Source organism: Pseudophryne corroboree, chromosome 8 (genome assembly GCF_028390025.1).
Source record: "Pseudophryne corroboree isolate aPseCor3 chromosome 8, aPseCor3.hap2, whole genome shotgun sequence".
NCBI classification, from domain to species: Eukaryota; Metazoa; Chordata; class Amphibia; order Anura; family Myobatrachidae; genus Pseudophryne; species Pseudophryne corroboree.
Window position 1 is genome coordinate 20428503 of NC_086451.1, and position 12453 is coordinate 20440955.

The following is a 12453-nucleotide window of genomic DNA, read 5'->3' on the forward strand; positions in this document are numbered from 1 at the left end:
GATGAGTTTGGTGTGGAAGAACTTGACTGGCCTGCACAGAACCATGGCCTCAACTCATCAAGCTACCTTTGGGATTAACTGGAACAGAGATTGTGAGCCAAGCCTACGTGTCCAACGTCAGTGCCTGACCTCATAAATGCTCTACAGAATGAATGGGCACAAATTCCCACACTCCAAAATCATGTGGAAAGCCTTCGAAGAAGAGTGGAAACTGTTATATTTGCAAAAGGGAGACCAACTCCATATTAAAGTATATGTATTTGAATACAATGTCATTACAGTCCCAGTTGGTGTAATGGTCAGGCATCTGAACACTTTTGTCCATATAGTGTATGTAGGAAGCAACATCAAGGCTGTGTTCTGTCTGAGATAGAGGCCCTAGGATGTGGTATAATGTGAACTGGGGCACTATAATGTGGCATAATGTGTACTTGGGGCACTACAGTGTGGCATAATGTGAACTGAGGCCCTATTATGTGGCATAATGTGAACTGGTGGCACTACAAAGTGGCATTATGTGAAATGGGCCACTACATTACATCCTAATGTGAACTGGTGGCATTACAATGTGGCATAATGTGAACTGGTGGCATTACAATGTGGCATAATGTGAACTGGGGCCCTATTATGTGGAATTATGTGAACTGGGGCACTATATTGTGGTATCATGTGAACTGGGGGCACTACAATGTGGCATAATGTGAACTGGAGGCACTACAATGTGGCATAATGTTAACTGGATCACTTTGATGTGGCCAGTGGCAAACGCAGGATTTGCATGGGGGGGTTTCCAGAACTGGGCGGAGCCAATCACGGGGGTGGGGACTGAGGTGACCCAGTATATGCTGGGTCCGTAAAACTAGTGTGTCTGTGTGTGTGTGTGTGTGTGTGTGTGTGTGTATATATATATATATATCTACACATATATATATATATATATATCTACACACACACATATATATATATATATATATATATATACATACACACACACATACATATACACGGGTGGTCTTCAGTATGCCGGCGGTCGGGCTCCCGGCGACCAGCATACCGGCGCCGGGAGCCTGACCGCCGGCATACCGACACTTATTCTCCCTCGTGGGGGTCCACGACCCCCCTGGAGGGAGAATAGAATAGTGTGGCGCGCGTAGCGTGGCGAGCGCAGCGAGCCCGCAAGGGGATCATTTGCGCTCGCCACACTGTTGGTAAGCCGGCGGCTGGCCTCCCGGCGCCGGTATGCTGGTCGCCGGGAGGCCGGCCGCCGGGAGATCGTAGTGAACCCATATACACATATACATAGCATATTAAACATGCATACATATATATATATATATATACACACACATACAGTACACATATATATATACACATGTATATATATATATATATATATATATCGTGTGTGTGTGTGTGTGTGTGTGTGTGTGTGTGTGTGTGTGTGTGTGTGTGTGTGTGTGTGTGTTTATATGTATGTATGTATGTATATACATGTGTATATATGTAGGCACATGGATATATATGTACTATAATTAAAATAAAGTAAACTTTTATTGCACTTGCAAGTGCCACCAGGAAGACAGCAGGCTGCAGAGGACGCTAGACAGTCATTAATAATACTCATGCAGCTAAAAATAAAAAAAATAAAAAAATAAAAAATGTATTTATTTTTTTTTTTTTAGTGGAGGGGGGTTTTTGGGTACTCGGAAACCCCCCCTGGGTGCGTCACTGGTGGCATAATGTGAACTGGGGCATTACATTGTGGCATAATGTGAACTGGAGGCACTACAATGTGGCATAATGTGAACTGGGGCACTGCAATGTGGCATAATATGAACTAGAGGTACTATGATATGGCATAATGTGAACTGGGGGCACTCTGATGATGCATAATGTGAGCTGTTGGAACTAGTGATCAAAAAAGATGCTATATTCTTTCGCCGTTTGGCCTCACGCCTGCACATTACGATCCGTACACATGTGCAGTCAATCAATAATCGTCCGCCTTTCAAATTCGCACAACAGCGATCAGGTCTGAATTAGGCCCTGAAAAGTAAAAGCTTTTTTTTTTTATTAAATTATAGTCTAAAAAAATCTAAAAATATAATATTCTGCTAAAACTGTATACAGTATGTCATTTGCTTTTTTAATTGAGATCTGTGGCACTTTTCCTGCCTAGAATTGTTTGGAAGGTTTCCCGGGAATCTTATTGCCAGGTCCTCCATAGTCTTATTACTATCACACACAAGTTCCTATTAGACACAAAGCAAGTGGTTCTTATATGAAGGGATATTGGCCCTCATTCCGAGTTGATCGGTCGCAAGGCGAATTTAGCAGAGTTACACACGCTAAGCCGCCGCCTACTGGGAGTGAATCTTAGCTTCTTAAAATTGCGACCGATGTATTCGCAATATTGCGATTACTAACTACTTAGCAGTTTCAGAGTAGCTCCAGACTTACTCTGCCTGTGCGATCAGTTCAGTGCTTGTCGTTCCTGGTTGACGTCACAAACACACCCAGCGTTCGGCCAGGCACTCCCACCGTTTCTCCGGCCACTCCTGTGTTTTTTCCGGAAACGGTACCGTTTTCAGCCACACGCCCCTGAAACGCCGTGTTTCCGCCCAGTAACACCCATTTCCTGTCAATCACATTACGTTCGCCGGAGCGATGAAAAAGCCGTGAGTAAAATTACTTTCTACATAGCAAAGTTACTTGGCGCAGTCGCAGTGCGAACATTGCGCATGCGTACTAAGCGGATTTTCATTGCGATGCGATGAAAAATACCGAGCGAACGACTCGGAATGAGGGCCATTGTGCGTTTACTGACCGTTACAGAGTACACCACTTTATAAATTATTTATGTAGCGTCATTGCTCAACAAATATAAGGTTATATGTAACAGGTTATTTGACATCATATATTTATCCAATTATGAGGTGTAATGTCTTGTGTTTCTATTATATACATATATACAACCCTGTCACCACAACTGTAACATTAATATAATCATCTGTTATCTGTGAGTACAATGCTCTTTGTTCTGTACTCCATGTTGTATGTCTGAGCTTCTGTGGGCGTCTATGCCACGTCACTGTACATTTGGACAGGGCCACCAACCTTCTACTTTATATTTCATGTTATCTCTAATGTATAATGTGATGTAAACTGTTGCCATTATATAAAGGATAATAAAAATAAAGTGAGAATAAGTGCTATTTAGGGCACTGCGTGACGTTATGTGGAGTGACGTATATAAACGCAGTCTGTGGTGTACATATCACTTACTATAATGAATAAAGCGATCACCAGGGAAACGTATGTAGTGCGGAGGGGAATAGATCTTCCATTTCCCCGAGCAGTGTGACCGTGGCCACTAGTGTCGCTCCTGCATGTACCACCTCTAAAGTCTTGATAAAGGCTTTTGTTGGGTAATATGGGTAACGTTACCGCTGGTTCACGCTGAAAGTCCAGGAATAATTCTGCTATCTGTATTGTATAATCTAATGTATAATTTCTCTCCACCTAAATGTGTATGATGGTGTCATTGTGTCTTCTCCTTTTTATATACCTTAGTTCTCAACTTCCCCGGATTTTCTTTCTTTTGTGCCTCAATATTTCTGAAACTTAAATAAAGACTAAGAAGAGTTTTTGGGCTAGATGCCTCATCGCTTGGAGAGTGATAACATGGATAGAGAAAAAGTACCAGCCAATCAGCTCCTAACCGCCATGTCACAGGACCTGTATGAAAAATGACAGGAGCTGGTTGGCTGGTGGTTTATCATTTTCCATTTTATCACTCTCCAAAAGATGATGCATCTAGCCCCAAATATGTATCCACTATCCAGGATGATAAATGTGCTGCACCGCTCATCAATGACACCACAAAAGTGACACCATGTTGTATGACCTGTGTCACGTCATCTGCATAGCAGTCCTGTCAAGTGCAGATGTCATGCAGAACACAGAGCACAAACATATTATAATTCTAGTTTCCAGGTTTGTCTTCCACGGCATTGATAGTTGTCTTTAGTTATAGCAACATAATCACAGTATAGTACAAAACTGATGTAGGGGGAAAATACACCGGTATATTACTCATAACATCCTCACTACTAGTAACATCCGTCACCTTACTGGTCTGAGCCTCAGAAGAGTCATCACTTTCCTTATCTTGGTGAGGAGGCTCCATCACTCTCCTTACCTTGGTGAGGAGGCTCCATCACTCTCCTTACCTTGGTGAGGAGGCTCCATCACTCTCCTTACCTTGGTGAGGAGGCTCCATCACTTTCCATATCTTGGTGAGGAGGCTCCATCACTCTCCTTACCTTGGTGAGGAGGCTCCATCACTCTCCTTACCTTGGTGAGGAGGCTCCATCACTTTCCTTACCTTGGTGAGGAGGCTTCATCACTCTCCTTACCTTGGTGACGATGTTTCATCACTCTCCTTATCTTGGTGGGGAGGCTCCATCACTCTCTTCATCTTGCTGAGGAGGCTCCATCAGTTTTCTTTACCTTGGTGAGGAGGCTTTATCACTCTCCTTACCTTGTTGACGAGAGATCAGTACGTAATCCCGCTGGACGGAGATCCCGGCGGTCGAAATACCGACGCCAGAATCCCGACAACACAATCCCGACAGGGGTGGCGAGTGGGATGCTGACCGCATCCTGTTGACGAGGCTCCATCACTTTCAATATCTTGGTGAGATGGCTCCATCACTTTCTTTATCTTGGTGAGGAGGCCCCATCACTTTTCCTTATCTTGGTGAGGAGGCTCCATCACTTTACTTACTTTGGTGAGGAGGCTCCATCACCTTCCTTAGCTTGGTGAGGAGGCTCCACCACTTTCCAGAGAAATGCATCAGAAAGGAGCTGGAATGTATACATATCTTTCCATTAAAGCCTACAATCTCTCTTCCTAAATCTCCACTTTCCTCTCCTCGGTACTGGTATGAATGGTCGACAATGTTAAGGTCGACATGGACTAATGGTCGACACGCGGAAATGGTCGACGCGTGAAAAGGTCGACATGAGGTTGAGGTTTTTTTGTTTTTGTTTTTTTTTTTTTACTTTATTTGGTGTCATTTTCTGCGTAAAGTAAAGCTTCGCTCGCCATGCTTCGGGTTGCCGTTCCCGGTCGTAGTCCACGTGGATCATAAAGTATGAAAAAGTTCCAAAAAATATTTATTTATTTTTAAAAACTCCTGTCGACCATTTCGTGTGTGGACCATTTTCATGTGTCGACCATTAGTCCATGTCGACCATGGCAATGTCGACCAATAGTGGTCGACCTAATGAGTGTCGACCTTACCACTGTCGACCATCTGACCATATACCGCTCTCCTCCTATGTCCTACTCTTTTCCTTAGTTCACCCTTTTTCCTTGTATATGGCCTCTCACAAGCAGGGCCCTCTTTCCTCATGTCCAACCCTAGCAATACCCTTTCTACATGTGCTCATTGTCTCTTGTCTCCCAATCCTCCTCAGCGACTCTGACTGGGTGGTCTTCAGTATGCCGACTGTCGGGATCCCGGCGCACAGTATACCGGCGCCGGAATCCCGACAGCTGACATACCGACACTTTTTCTCCCTTGTGGGGGTCCACGACCCCCCTGGAGGGAGAATAAAATAGCGTGGCCCGCGTAGCGCGCCACTGTACCCGCAGCGTGGCGAGCGCAGCGAGCCCGCAATGGGCTCATTTGCGCTCGCCGCGCTGTCGGTATGCCGGCGGTCGGGCTCCCAGCGCCAGTATGCTGGTCGCCGGGAGCCCGGCCGCCGGCATACCACCCCTCTGACTCACCCTTAGCTGGGTATAGGCTTATTAAGTGCTGAACTGCTGGTCCGTGGCAAGGGGCGGAGGTAAATGATGTAATGCCAGTCATTTAGGCCCGCTTCCTTCCAGCACCCCGTGATTGCTGGTAATTATCACACCATCCTGCCCGCTTCCTAGTGATACAGACAGGAAGTGGGTGAGCTGCCTACTCTTCTGCGCCTGCAGAGGACTACCCCAAAAATTGGGAGCCCCCCCCCCCCCCCCATGCCTGGGAGTGGCACCGCCGCTGTCACACAGCCCCTGCAGCTGACTAGTAGTTTGCCTGGAACGGCCGCTTAGTTCTTCGTGTCTTGTAAGATGTTGGGCGATTTCTTAATGCGGCTTTCTGCATGATGGGCTCTTCCTAGGATAGAATCAGGCCCTACGTTTGTCACTGCTGCAGATAACACTGATACAAACTAGTATCATTGTTGTTAAATAACAAATGTACAATACTGTAAAAAGGGATCCGCTGTAACTCTCACTGTGATGCTGGATTGGAAGTTGCACATTTAGTTCTCTCTACCTGTTTTATTTCCCTTTTGGCTCTCGGTTGCAGTTATATAAAAGCTGCACTGACTGACAGGCTTGTGGGTAGGAGCTGCGGTGCTCTGAGGACCTCTAGTGGTCAGTTTTATTCTTACAGCAGCTACAATGTGCACTTGATCAGAAGTATAGATAATTAGAGGGGTCATTCCGAGTTGTTCGCTCGCAAGCTGCTTTTAGCAGCTTTACACACGCTAAGCCGCCGCCTACTGGGAGTGAATCTTAGCTTCTTAAAATTGCGACCGAAAGATTCGCAAAATTGCGATTACACACCTCTTAGCAGTTTCTGAGTAGCTCCAGACTTACTCGGCATCTGCGATCAGTTCAGTCAGTGTCGTTCTGGTTTGACGTCACAAACACACCCAGCGTTCGCCCAGACACTCCTCCGTTTCTCCAGCCACTCCCGCGTTTTTCCCAGAAACGGTAGCGTTTTTTCCCACACGCCCATAAAACGGCCTGTTTCTGCCCAGAAACACCCACTTCCTGTCAATCACACTCCGATCGCCTGAACGAAGAAAAAGCCGTGAGTAAAATACCTAACTGTATAGCAAATTTACTTGGCGCAGTCGCAGTGCGAACATTGCGCATGCGCACTAAGCGGAAAATCGCTGTGATGCGAAAAAAAAGTACAGAGCGAACAACTCGGAATGACCCCCATAGATAATTAGGGGGGGTCATTCAGAGTTGATCGTAGATGTGCTAAATTTAGCACATCTACGATCATTTACTCTAACATGCGGGGAAACGTCCAACAAAGGGCTTGTCCACCCCGCATGTCAGGCCCTACCCTCCCTGCGCGCTGGCAGGTAGCTACCCACCGCGTTCCGGGTCGCAGAAGCTGCGTGTGACGTCAGGCAGCCGCCGCGGCCCGACCCCCCAATGGTCCTGACACACCTCCGTTGTCCGGACTGCGCCCCACCAATGGCGTTCTAACGCCATTGGCACGCCCCCTCCTGCCCCACGACCGTCTCTGCCTGTCAATCAAGCAGAGGCGATTGCAGCCAGTGAGAAGCTGATAGCATCTCACTGGGCTCCCAGGGTGCGCTCGCACTCCCCAAAGGAATTCAGACTGCGTTTGCTGCCGCTGCAGCGATCCAGTCTGAATTACCCCCAGGGTCCGCTCGCAAGTGCTGAACCCCTGCTCAGTGGTTCTGATAATGAGATGTATATGAACACATCCTTACTGTCCTTTGACCATGCTGACCCTCCCCCTCCCACCTGTATCTCAGACTCCATCATATTAGGAACTGTAAGCGCTTGCCCCTCATTCTGTCTGCACTTGTACAGAGAATTAATCAAACCTCCCAACTTTGTTCCCCCATGAAGAGGGACATACGCGCGGCGAAGCCGCGCGTGCGCTCCCGAAAAGGGGGCGTGGGCTATGAAAAGGGGGCGTGGCTTCGCGGGAGGAGCCGCGATCGCGGGCCACGCCCCCGTTTTCGTCACTGATGGGGCATGCCCAGCGCTCTGTGAGCTGCTGGCATGCCCTCTCTCCCACTGTCTGCGCTGTGAGTGTAGGAGCCTCCCAACTGCCCCCCCATCGCGGGACACTGCGGCCCGTGTGTGGGACAGCGGGACAGTCCCCAAAAAACGGGACTGTCCCGCGAAAATCGGGACAGTTGGGAGGTATGAATTAATGCATATGCAGTAATCACCCATACCTGTGTTTAAGGGGCAGACTTCTCTGTTTCTATGGGTCTGGAAGCTCCTAAGTCTTTAGGCCTTAGAGTACGTGAGGGGTGTATAGAAAAAAGGGAGAGAATGTGAGTAAACTCACAAACAGGGCCAGCAACAGAAATCTTGGGGCCCGGTACAGTGATATCTCTGGGGCCGAACACCACACAGCAGGTACCACGCAGCCTTCAAACCCCACCAGAAGAGGCTGGCTCAGGGAACTGGGGCACTACATTGTGGCATAATGTGAACTGGAGGCACTACAATGTGGCATAATGTGAACTGGGGCACTGCAATGTGGCATAATATGAACTAGAGGTACTATGATATGGCATAATGTGAATTGGGGACACTATGATGATGCATAATGTGAGCTGTTGGAACTAGTGATCAAAAAAGATCCGTACACATGCGCAATCAATCAATAATCGTCCACCTTGCAAATTCGCACAACAGCGATCAGGTCTGAATTAGGCCCTAAAAACTTTTTTTTTTAAATAAGTCTAAAAAATTTAAAAAATATAATATTCTGCTAAAACTGTATACAGTATGTCATTTGCTTTTTTTAATTGAGATCTGTGGCATTTTCCTGCCTAGAATTGTTTGGAAGGTTTCCCGGGAATCTTATTTCCAGGTCCTCCATAGTCTTATTACTATCACACACAAGTTCCTATTAGACACAAAGCAAGTGGTTCTTATATGAAGGGATATTGTGCGTTTACTGACAGTTACACAGTACACCACTTTATAAATTATTTATGTAGCGTCATTGCTCAACAAATATAAGGTTATATGTAACAGGTTATTTGACATCATATATTTATCCAATTATGAGGTGTAATGTCTTGTGTTTCTATTATATACATATATACAACCCTGTCACCACAACTGTAACATTAATATAATCATCTATTCAGGGCTGGACTGGCCCACAGGGGTACAGGGGAAACCATCGGTGGGCCCTATTGCCTGGGGGCCCACCCCCTCCTCTAGGGATCAGGTTCCAGACTGCGCTGTTACTAATCTAGTACATTATCTTGCATGCACTACAGTATTTACTGTATATATTTATCTAGGGGACCAACCCTTGCAAAATGGTTAGGCAAACCAATGTGGTGGCTGGGAACACCCCCTCTAGAGACTGGCCACACCCCTAAACATGGGCCCCTACCACAGCATCCCCCCGGTGGGCCCTACATGCCCCAGTCCGACACTGTATATATTATCTGTGAGTACAATGCTCTTTGTTCTGTACTGCATGTTGTATGTCTGAGCTTCTGTGGGCGTCTATGCCACGTCACTGTACATTTGGACAGGGCCACCAACCTTCTACTTTATATTTCATGTTATCTCTAATGTATAATGTGATGTAAACTGTTGCCATTATATAAAGGATAATAATAAAATAAAGTGAGAATAAGTGCTATTTAGGGCACTGCGTGACGTTATGTGGAGTGACGTATATAAACGCAGTCTGTGGTGTACATATCACTGACTATAATGAATAAAGCGATCACCAGGGAAACGTATGTAGTGCGGAGGGGAATAGATCTTCCATTTCCCCGAGCAGTGTGACCGTGGCCACTAGTGTCGCTCCTGCATGTACCACCTCTAAAGTCTTGATAAAGGCTTTTGTTGGGTAATATGGGTAACGTTACCGCTGGTTCACGCTGAAAGTCCAGGAATAATTCTGCTATCTGTATTGTATAACCTAATGTATAATTTCTCTCCACCTAAATGTGTATGATGGTGTCATTGTGTCTTCTCCTTTTTATATACCTTAGTTCTCAACTTCCCCGGATTTTCTTTCTTTTGTGCCTCAATATTTCTGAAACTTAAATAAAGACTAAGAAGAGTTTTTGGGCTTGATGCCTCATCGCTTGGAGAGTGATAACATGGAGAGAGTAAAAGTACCAGCCAATCAGCTCCTAACCGCCATGTCACAGGACCTGTATGAAAAATGACAGGAGCTGGTTGGCTGGTGGTTTATCACTTTCCATTTTATCACTCTCCAAAAGATGATGCATCTAGCCCAAATATGTATCCAGGATGATAAATGTGCTGCACCGCTCATCAATGATGCCACAAAAGTGACACCATGTTGTATGACCTGTGTCACGTCATCTGCATAGCAGTCCTGTCAAGTGCAGAAGTCATGCAGAACACAGAGCACAAACATATTATAATTCTAGTTTCTAGGTTTGTCTTCCACGGCATTGATAGCTGTCTTTAGTTATAGCAACATAATCACAGTATAGCACAAAACTGATGTAGGGGGAAAATACTAGAGATGTGCACCGGAAATTTTTCGGGTTTTGTGTTTTGGTATTGGGTTCGGTTCCGCGGCCGTGTTTTGGGTTCGAACGCGTTTTGGCAAAACCTCACCGAATTTTTTTTGTCGGATTCGGGTGTGTTTTGGATTCGGGTGTTTTTTTCAAAAAACCCTAAAAAACAGCTTAAATCATTGAATTTGGGGGTCATTTTGATCCCATAGTATTATTAACCTCAATAACCATAATTTCCACTCATTTTCAGTCTATTCTGAACACCTCACACCTCACAATATTATTTTTAGTCCTAAAATTTGCACCAAGGTCGCTGGATGGCTAAGCTAAGCGACACAAGTGGCCGACACAAACACCTGGCCCATCTAGGAGTGGCACTGCAGTGTCACGCAGGATGGCCCTTCCAAAAAACACTCCCCAAACAGCACATGACGCAAAGAAAAAAGAGGCACAATGAGGTAGCTGTGTGACTAAGCTCAGCGACCCAAGTGGCCGACACAAACACCTGGCCCATCTAGGAGTGGCACTGCAGTGTCACGCAGGATGGCCCTTCCAAAAAACACTCCCCAAACAGCACATGACGCAAAGAAAAAAAGAGGCGCAATGAGGTAGCTGTGTGACTAAGCTCAGCGACCCAAGTGGCCGACACAAACACCTGGCCCATCTAGGAGTGGCACTGCAGTGTCACGCAGGATGGCCCTTCCAAAAAATACTCCCCAAACAGCACATGACGCAAAGAAAAATGAAAGAAAAAAGAGGTGCAAGATGGAATTGTCCTTGGGCCCTCCCACCCACCCTTATGTTGTATAAACAGGACATGCACACTTTAACCAACCCATCATTTCAGTGACAGGGTCTGCCACACGACTGTGACTGAAATGACGGGTTGGTTTGGACCCCCACCAAAAAAGAAGCAATTAATCTCTCCTTGCACAAACTGGCTCTACAGAGGCAAGATGTCCACCTCAACATCATCCTCCGATTCATCACCGTGTACATCCCCCTCCTCACAGATTATCAATTCGTCCCCACTGGAATCCACCATCACAGCTACCTGTGTACTTTCTGGAGGCAATTGCTGCTGGTGAATGTCTCCACGGAGGAATTGATTATAATTCATTTTAATGAACATCATCTTCTCCACATTTTCTGGAAGTAACCTCGTACGCCGATTGCTGACAAGGTGAGCGGCGGCACTAAACACTCTTTCGGAGTACACACTTGTGGGAGGGCAACTTAGGTAGAATAAAGCCAGTTTGTGCAAGGGCCTCCAAATTGCCTCTTTTTCCTGCCAGTATACGTACGGACTGTCTGACGTGCCTACTTGGATGCGGTCACTCATATAATCCTCCACCATTCTTTCAATGGTGAGAGAATCATATGCAGTGACAGTAGACGACATGTCAGTAATCGTTGGCAGGTCCTTCAGTCCGCAACAGATGTCAGCATCAGCAGTCGCTCCAGACTGCCCTGCATCACCGCCAGCGGGTGGGCTCGGAATTCGTAGCCTTTTCCTCGCACCCCCAGTTGCGGGAGAATGTGAAGGAGGAGATGTTGACAGGTCGCGTTCCGCTTGACTTGACAATTTTCTCACCAGCAGTTCTTTGAACCCCTGCAGACTTGTGTCTGCCGGAAAGAGAGATCCAACGTAGGTTTTAAATCTAGGATCGAGCACGGTGGCCAAAATGTAGTGCTCTGATTTCAACAGATTGACCACCCGTGAATCCTGGTTAAGCGAATGAAGGGCTCCATCCACAAGTCCCACATGCCTAGCGGAATCGCTCTGTTTTAGCTCCTCCTTCAATGCCTCCAGCTTCTTCTGCAAAAGCCTGATGAGGGGAATGACCTGACTCAGGCTGGCAGTGTCTGAACTGACTTCACGTGTGGCAAGTTCAAAAGGTTGCAGAACCTTGCACAACGTTGAAATAATTCTCCACTGCGCTTGAGACAGGTGCATTCCACCTCCTATATCGTGGGCAGATGTATAGGCTTGAATGGCCTTTTGCTGCTCCTCCATCCTCTGAAGCATATAGAGGGTTGAATTCCACCTCGTTACCACTTCTTGCTTCAGATGATGGCAGGGCAGGTTCAGGCGTTTTTGGTGTTGCTCCAGTCTTCTGTACGTGGTGCCTGTACGCC